The following is a 9,118-nucleotide window of genomic DNA, read 5'->3' as shown; positions in this document are numbered from 1 at the left end:
ATCCCCATTTTGCAGAGGAGGAGACTCAACTCCCAGAGGGAGGTGGTTTCCCCAAGGTGACCCCCAGGTGATAAGGGCAGAGCAGGGATTCGAGTTTACCCCTGCCTGGCTGCATAGTCCTCATCCAATCTTTTGTCCTCAAAAAGGCTTTTTAGAAAAAATAAAAATAAAAAGTCAGGACCCGGGACGCCTGGGTGGCTCAGTTGGTTGGACGACTGCCTTCGGCTCGGGTCATGATCCTGGAGTCCCGGGATCGAGTCCCGCATCGGACTCCCGGCTCCATGGGGAGTCTGCTTCTCTCTCTGACCTTCTCCTGGTTCATGCTCTCTCTCACGGTCTCTCTCTCAAGTAAATAAATAAAATCTTAAAAAAAAAAAAAAAAAAAGTCAGGACCCAAGGGGCAGGGAAGAATTCCTCTCTGTAGAGGCCTTTCTAGAACATCTCAGGAGTAAATACAGACACATGCCAGCATCTGGGTCTGGCGTCCTCTGCGGAAGAGCCTGGAGGCTGGGGTCCGGGGGCAGGAGGAAGACTGGCTTGTCACACTTTTCTTTCCGAACTCTTGCAATTGTTATTATTTTAAGTGTTAAGGAAAGTATAACAATCCAACAGATGCATGTACCTGAAGAGTTCAGCTCAATGTCTTTTTTCAAAATGAATTCACCTGGAGGACCAGCGTCCAGATCAGGAAATAAGAAACAGAACATTCCAGTCCCCCAAGAAGCCAACTTCTTTCATCTGCGGGGTTCATCTGCATGGCGGAGCATATCAGAAAAGTGTTTCTTGGGGCACCTGGGTGGCTCAGTGGGTTAAAGCCTTAGCCTTTGGCTCAGGTCAGATCTCAGGGTCCTGGGATCGAGCCCCAGATCATCAGGTTCTCTGCTCAGTGGGGAGACTGCTTCCCCCTCTTTCTCTGCCTGTCCCTCAGCCTACTTGTGATCTGTCAAATAAATAAGTAAAATCTTAAAAAAAAAAAAAAAAAAAGGGAATGTGTTCCTTTTTAGGGCTAATGAAGTACTTCACTGTTGTTTACCTATTTCACGGTATGTTTATTTATTCAGCAGTGGATGAACATTGTTTCCTTTTTTTTTTTTTTTTTTTTTTTACAATTATGAATAAAGCTGCTATCAGCATTCACGTGAAGATTTTTATGTGAGCATAAATTCTCATTTCTTTTGGGAGAAATACCTAAGATGGGATTGTTGGGTTGTAGTGTAAGCATGCGTCTGACCTGATAAAAAGAAAATCCTGCCAAGCTGATTTCCGGAGCTCTGTGCCACGCCCCCCGGCCCCCCCCCCCCAACGCTGCGCCCCTCCCCCACCCCCCCAGGAAGTGTATGAGAGAGTTCCCGTTGCTCCACATCTCTGTCAGCACTTGGTATTCCCAGGTTTTGTTTTTGTTTTTATTCTAGGCTTTCTAGTAGGTGAGAAGTGGTATCACACTGTGCGTGTGTCTGTGTTTAACTGCTTCCTCAAGGCAGAATACAGTAAAGTCCATATATAAAGGTCAACATCTGACAAGTTTTGGCACATATCCCACGAGTGAAATTAGCACGGTTATGACCGTGAACATATCCGTCACCCCCAAAAGTCTTACGCCTCCTCTTTGACTTCCCTCCCTACCTCCTTCCCACTCCCCCCATCCCCAGGCAGCCAGGGATCTGCTTTCTGTCACTACCGATTAGTTTGCCTTTTCCGAAATTATAGAAATGGAATCGTATGGTCTGTCCTCTTTTCTTCGGTCTGGCTTCTTTCACTCAGCGTAATGACGGAGGTTCGGCAATGGATCAACAGTCGTTCCTGTTCCTGCTGCGTCCTATGGTGCCAGTGCGGGGATAGACCACTGCCCTTTGGATGGACGTTTGGATTGTTCCGTGTTTGGGGAGATGACAAATAAAACCGCTATAAGCATCCATGGGCAAGTCTCTGTGTGGACATGGGTCTCCCTTCCTCCGGGTCAGTGTGCAGGAATCCAGCTGCTGGACTGTGTGAGAAGAAAATGCTTCACTTTTTGAGAAACCATCAAACCATTTTCCAAAGTGGCTGCACCATTTTGCTCTCGGGCCAGCAATGCACACATGAGAGCTCTAGGTCTTCCACATTTCTCTCTCGCCCATACTTGGTGTGGCCGGTTTTTTAGATTTTAGCTGTCCTATTGGGTGTTTAGTGGTAACTCATTGTGTGTTTGTTTTTTTTTTAAGATTTTATTTATTTGACAGACAGAGGTCACAAGTAGGCAGAGGCAGGCAGAAAGAGAGGAAGGGAAGCAGGTTCCCCGCTGAGCAGAGAGCCCGACGTGTGGCTCGATCCCAGGACTCTGGGATCATGACCTGAGCTGAAAGCAGAGGCTTTAACCCACTGAGCCACTCAGGTGCCTCTCTCATTGTGGTTTTAACTGGCATTTTCCTAATGACTAACAATACCGAACACGTTTCCACGTGCTGATTTACAATCCATGCATTTTAGTGAATACCCACAATATTTAAATCTTTTGTCCATTTCTTAATTGATGTCTTTTTTTTGGAGGGAGGAGTTCTTCGTATATTCTGGATACAATTTTTTTTTTTTTAAGTCAGATATGCGTTTTGCAGATACTTTCTCCCTAGTCTGTGGGGATTTCTTTTCTGATCATATCCTTTGCCCACTTTTCATTGGGAAAATCAATGGTCTTAGTGATGTTTATGAGAGCTTCGTGTTTCTTCTAATCTTCACTTTGGGCCACAGACCTTGCCTGTCCCAACTCAGGGGGCTGCAGCAGGGGGCGTGGAGAGAGGGTCATTAGAGAGTCTAGCGATGGAGAAATTCTACCCCTGGCCTTGACGGGCATGGCCTCACTTTCTCTTCCCTCTAATGGGGACTGCTAAGGAGCCCCTCCTGGGCCCGAGAGAGAGTCATCACTTACCATGCGCAGGAAGTGTTGCTCTCGTTTTCACCACCATGGTTGTCTGTGTGTGGTTTCCAGTGCAAGCGTCAGGTTCAAAGCTCAGCTCTGCTGCTCCCTGGCCGCAGGACCCCAGGCCAGGACCTTCCACCACGTCTCCCCATCCGCAGAGTGGCCGAGGAGGGGGGTGAATACACAATGTACATGAAGTGCTCAGCACAGAGTAAAGGCTGCAAAACCAAGTATTATTGTCTTTTTGTTTTTTCCAGCTAAAAATTGAACCAGTTTAATGGGATATCAGATTTTTGGCTGGTTGCGGCTGGAGGGCCTGGGAAAGCAGGTCTGTGTCTGAACAGATGGGGGATGACGGCCCCTGCACCAGTGTCACCGTCCCCTCCCATGGATCAGCTTACTTCCTCCTCTTAGCGGCTCTTCGCGACCAGAGCTAATGACCACATTCGGCAGAGGAGGAACCGGGGTCCTTCATGACTTCACCTCCCTCCTCCAGGCCCCCACACCTGAGTCTGGCCTTTGATACCATGCAAGGGAAACACCATGTCTCCCCAACAGCTGTCTGGGGGCTGAGGGGGCACAGGAGGCGGTGACACCCAGGACCCAAAATACTAATGAAAGGAGGGACTGATGATCAAAGTTAGGTGCCACCGAGTCCTGCTTAAAATAACCCAAATGGAAACAAGAACCCTGAGAGCTATACCTATGTCTATCTGGTAAAGTAAGGACAAAATATATTTTAAGACTTTAAGAATTATTTTATTTATTTTTGTCCTTCCTGCTCTTGGCTGGACCTGCCAATATGGGAACATATTTCATCTCATTGGTGATAGTGACCATGGTAGGTCACCGTTGGGGATAGGTCAGGGACAGGGACATGAACCAAGCCTGTTTTCATATTACTGGTTGCTTCTAAAAGTCCGTATCAAGGGATGCCTGGGGGGCTCAGTCAGTTAAGCATCTGGCTCTTGATTTCAGTTTGGGTCATGATCTCAGGGTGGTGAGCTCAAGCCCCACATTGGTCTCTGTGCTGAGATTCCCCTTCTCCCTCTGCCCCTACCTTTATGCGTGTGATCTTCCTCTCTCTCAAAAAAAAAAAAAACAAATAAAATCTTAAAAAAAAGGGGCGCCTGGGTGGCTCAGTGGGTTAAGCCGCTGCCTTCGGCTCAGGTCATGATCTCAGGGTCCTGGGATCGAGCCCCGCATCGGGCTCTCTGCTCGGCAGGGAGCCTGCTTCCCTCTCTCTCTCTCTCTCCTGCCTCTCCATCTACTTGTGATTTCTCTCTGTCAAAATAAATAAATAAAATCTTAAAAAAAAAAAATCTTAAAAAAATTTTTTTTTAAAGTCATCATCAAATACAGGCAAAATCCTGGTTGACAGCTGACTAGTCGAATATCTTCTTGTGGCTCCTGGTTGAAATCCCAACAGTCACTTAAAATATAAACATAAATTTATTATAAAGGAGTCAAATATGGTCCTATTTTAATTATTGTGAACGTGGCCAAGTGTATAAAAACAAGAAAGTTCAAATAAATAAAATCTAAGAAAACAAATAGATGTTTAATATAAAAGCAATAACTCTGGATGAAACTCAAGAGTTTACTTTCTGGAGCAAATGTTTCCAAATAATTAAATGATAATGAGTAGCAGAGCAGTAGAATTAATTCTAATACTTGTATCATTATGTGGTTTGCTAGCTTTCATAACAAATAATAAAATTCATATTAAGAATATAACCTTGAAGAATGTAATATTTTTCAGTTATTTAATTTCCTCTAGGTCCCTGAGACTTTTAGGAAAAAAGTCTACTTTTACTTAGGCCTATTCAGAAAGTGAAGGAAGATTTGGAGAAAATGAGGAACCCACATGTTTTTTGTCCACACGAATCAAACTTCAGAACAATGGACATCACAAGGGAGTCTTAGGTACATACTTTTTTCTAAAAAAGGTTTTAGCTATTAGGGCGCCTGGGGGGCTCAGACAGTTAAGTGTCTGCCTTCTGCTCAGGTCATGATCTCAGGGTCCTGGGCTCAAGACGGGCCCTGGGCTCCTTGTCAGCAGGAAGTCTGCTTCTCCCTCTCCCTCTGCTGCTCCCCCTGCTTGTGCTCTCTCCCTCTCTTGCTCTGTCAGATAAATACAATCTTAAAAAAGAAGATTAAAAAAAATTATTTGAGAGAGAGAGAGAGAGTAGAAGCAGGGGGAAGGGAAGGGGTAAAGACAGAAGGAGAGGAGAGGGAGGGAGCCCTATAAGGGGTTCATTCCAGGACCCTGAGATCACGACCTGAGCCCAATGCAGACGCTTCACCGGCTGAGCCCCCCAGGCACCCTTGAGCTCACACTTTAAACCGATGACTATCAGAAGGAGATAATAATAAAACGGACTGATCATTTCTTTTTTTGTTTGTTTTTAAGATTTTATTTATTTATTTGACAGACAGAGATCACAAGTAGGCAGAGAGACAGGCAGAGAGAGAGGAGGAAGCAGGCTCCCTGATGAGCAGAGAGCCCCATGTGGGGCTCAATCCCAGGACCCTGAGACCATAACCTGAGCCGAAGGCAGAGGCTTTAACCCACTGAGCCACCCAGGCGCCCCTGGACTGATCATTTCAAACTGTCTGATGGAATCCTACCTCCCCTTTTCTCCCAAGTCCAGAAAACAGATTTAACCCTGAGGATGTTAGCAAAATTTATACACAGGGTAGGACGGGTGGCTGGTGAGACACAGGGCTGAAGAGGGGATGGAAAGGTAGGGGCCGGGGGTAGACAGGGTCCTGCAGAGCTCACAGAGCAGGTGGGTATGGCTGTGGACACTGAGGCTCCAAGAGGTTAAGAGACCTACTGAGGTCTGTGTCTGACCTCATGTGGGGGGACATGGGGGGGCGGCGCTGATAGTTTGTGTGGACAAATCCAGGGACAGAGCGCAGAAGGGGTAGGATCCGTAAGGCTCTCAGCACAGAGTGGGGAAGACCCTGCAGGGCTGAAACAGAGGGGACGACTGGCTCTCAGGTGGGCCACAGCCCCTGGCGAAAGGAGCCAGGTGCAGGGGTGATGTCAGGGCAAGGCTGGACAAAGGTCAAAGACAGGTGCGTGGGGGACCAGGAAGAATATAAATGCAGACAATAAGGATGTATTTGGGTCTGGGTCTGGATCAGGATCTGGAGGGGGAAGGGAATAAGAAAATGGAAAGTACTGGGGGTGGGGGACTCAAAGAATACCAGAGAGGTGCTCAGGGAGAGGGGAGACCAGCAGGAAGGATGCGAGAGGAGATGCGGACAAGGCAGGCCAGAGGGAGGCAGGGGAAGGGGGACAGAGAGAGGGGCACACAGTGAGAGCCCAGGCCCTTCGCATGCTTCCTGGGAAGGCGCAGAGGGAAGCCTGGCCTCAGCAGAGGGAGGACCAAAGCAGCAGTGGATGATGGCAGAGGGAGGTCGAGGCAGGGCGAGGGGCCGGCGCAGAAGAGGGGCAGTGGGAGACGGCGGGAAACCAGAAGAGGAGGGAAAGATGGTTTAAACCCTGAGCAACACTGGCAGGCAAGAGGTGGTGTGACAGCGACCGAGAAAGCTGGGAGCACGGGGAGCCGCTGGGCGCCAGGGAGGTTGGAGGAGCACTACCGGTGAGGATATGGGAGACCCTGGGGAGGAAGCTGGGGAGGTCTGTGGGTTAGGAGAGGTTTCCTGTGGGTGAGAGGCTGACTGTCACAAGAGAGGTGGGTGCAGTGGGAGAGCAGCTGGGTGACACAGTGGGAGGGGGACAGCCACAGGTACAGGGCTGGGGGCGCTGGGACACTGAAGAATGCCCGGGGGAAGCTGGCCGGAGCAAAGGGACTCAGCTGCTGTCCTCTGTTGGGTCTGGTGTGGACAGGGAAATGTGAGGCTGCGTGGTGGAGGGGACAGTGTGACAAATCTGGTGGCATCTTGGAGGACAACGTGACATAGACAGAGGTCCCTGCAGCTCCTCTGGGTTCTGAGATGCTTGGAGCAGAGAGCAAGAAGCTGCACGAGGCTGGCGGGGGGGTGGGGGCAGGGGGGAGTCAGGGCTGGGGGGGCCCTGCATAGAGGAGCCAGACGGGACCCCAGTGTCCTCAGGTGAGCCATGCCCAAGAAGCCCCCAGCTCCCAGGACACCCTACTCCTCTATGGCTGCCATGTGTGTAAGCGACATGTGGGAGAGTGTCCTTGAAACAAACCCAGAGATACACAGACAGGTTCCCTTACCGGGTGTTTTGTCCTTTTGTCCTCTAGATTCCCTCCCAGGTCACAGAAGCTATAAGCACCCCCTGCCGGCGGTGCACACGTGGCCGTCCTCTGAGCGGACTTGGTATGACTTTTGCTGTGAGCATCTTCACATAGAAATGGGCCACCGTGAGGAATCCCACCGCTACTTGGTGCAGGGTGGGTACTGACCTGAATTTCTTCCCTTTGTCCCTCCCCTGCTGCCCTGGCCAGTCCCTGTGCTAAAAGACAGGGAATTGGACCTGGCCTTGCCCATGTCCCATCAATGGACCCCATCATTATGAGTGCAAGGGATTGATTGGTTCAAATCCCAGCTTGACTACCACCTGCTGAGGGACCTCAATAGGTCTCTTAACCTCTCTGAGCCTCAATGTCCTCAGCTGGAGGGGGGGAAATTGTACAGATTCCTAGACTGACAGAGTGGAGGAAAAGAATGGGAAAAAATAATCCAAGAGAGAACTCTAGAAAGTGATTAACAAATGCTGACTAAGCAGGCTCCTGCCTCAGGGCCTTTGCACAGGCTGTTTCTGTCACCTGGAACACCCTTCCTTTATTTATTTATTTACTTACTTACTTACTTATTTAGGATTTATTTATTTATTTTAGAGAGACAGAGAAGAGGGAGGGGCGGGGGGTGGGGAGAGAGAATTTCAAGCAGACCCCTGGGCGGGAATCTCCAGGGGGCTCAAACCCAAGACCATGACCTGAGCTGAAACCAAGAGTCAGATGCTGCCCCTGGAACACCCTTCCTTTAGATGCCCACATGACTCCAACCTTCACAGAGACCTTTTCTGACCACCCTATGACCACATCATTGCCCCCTCCCCACTTTCACTCCTCACCCGCCTTTCCTGCTTTCTTTCCCTCCACAGCACTCACCACCACCTGACACTTTCCCTTAGGTGTTTATTTGCCTGTGTCTGGCTCCCCCGCTGGAACACCAGCCACAGGAGGGCAGGGAAGTCTGTGGGCCGCCCCATCACCATGTCTAGGCCAGTGCCCTGCACCTAGTAGGTGCCAGAGAAGCGGGAGCTCCGCCCACATGCCTCAGAGTGATGCCACCCCCTCCCTGTGCGACCGCGGGACAGTTATTTTAACTGCCCAGCCTGGTTTGCCGTCACCAAGCGGGTGTGGGTTTCGGAGGAGCTTTTCCCCCAGGAGTTTGCTGGAAGGGTCTCTTGGCCTCCGCGGTTCTCCCCGCACCTTCCAGGAGGGCTGGACCCTTCCAGGAGGGCTGGACGCCGGCCGATGGTGCGGCTGTTATTTCAAATGCATGTTTATGAAGGTGGACCTCTGGGGCGCGTCCAGTCCCGGGAGGGGCCCCTTCTGCCCCAGCGCGCCCGGCCGCCCCGCCCGCGGCCTCGCAGGCGGGCGCCCCTCCAGGCCGCGGCCCCCTCCCCGCCGGCCCCCAGCGAGACGAATGCAGCTCACGGCGGCCTTTATGGGGCCCGCAGACAGCGCGTCGCCAGGCTAACCCTGCGTGGAAAATTCGGAGGTGGAAGGCAAGGCGCCTTAATGAGGGGGCCGGCGGCGGCGGCGGCGGCAGCGGCCAGGGGGCGGCGGGGGGCTGCGGCCGACCGGAAACGTGAGCCGGCTCCGCGGGCGCCCCCACCCCGCCCCGCGCATTCTCGGCACCCCCCCCCCCCAGCCCCGGCCGCCTGCCCGCGGGACCTCGCGCCGCCCCGAGGTTGGCAGGTGGGGAGGTGAGGGGGGGTGGACGGCAGGGAGGGGGCGCCAGCGGCTGGGCCCATCCCTGCGCGCCCCAGGCTCTCTCCTGAAGCCTCCCTGACCCCGTGGTGAAATGGGCCCGACCCCCGCCCCCCAACCCCGCCCCGACTGCGGGAGGGGGAGGATCGAATGCGCTGACCTGCGCGAGGTGCTGGCCGGCACGTGGGAAGCCCGGGACAAAGCTAGGCGCGTATGGAGACTGTTCACGTGACGAGTTCATCAGCGGCAAGGTCGAGGCCCAGATACTCAGGAGAGGGCGGCCAGG

General features: G+C 51.8%; 1 long non-coding RNA gene across 1 annotated transcript; it reads right to left on the bottom strand.

The window, feature by feature from the left end:
• Nucleotides 1-1,346: 1,346 nt before the first annotated feature.
• On the bottom strand, nucleotides 1,347-9,118 carry LOC131807746 (uncharacterized). The gene is made up of 3 exons (XR_009344593.1): nucleotides 8,993-9,118; nucleotides 2,903-3,111; nucleotides 1,347-1,984 (listed from the first exon to the last, which is right to left on the bottom strand). It is a non-coding gene; the product is annotated as an uncharacterized LOC131807746 (long non-coding RNA).

This window comes from Mustela lutreola, chromosome 9, assembly GCF_030435805.1.
Source record: "Mustela lutreola isolate mMusLut2 chromosome 9, mMusLut2.pri, whole genome shotgun sequence".
Taxonomy (NCBI): Eukaryota; Metazoa; Chordata; class Mammalia; order Carnivora; family Mustelidae; genus Mustela; species Mustela lutreola.
This window is presented reverse-complemented; position numbering and strand designations above follow the sequence as displayed.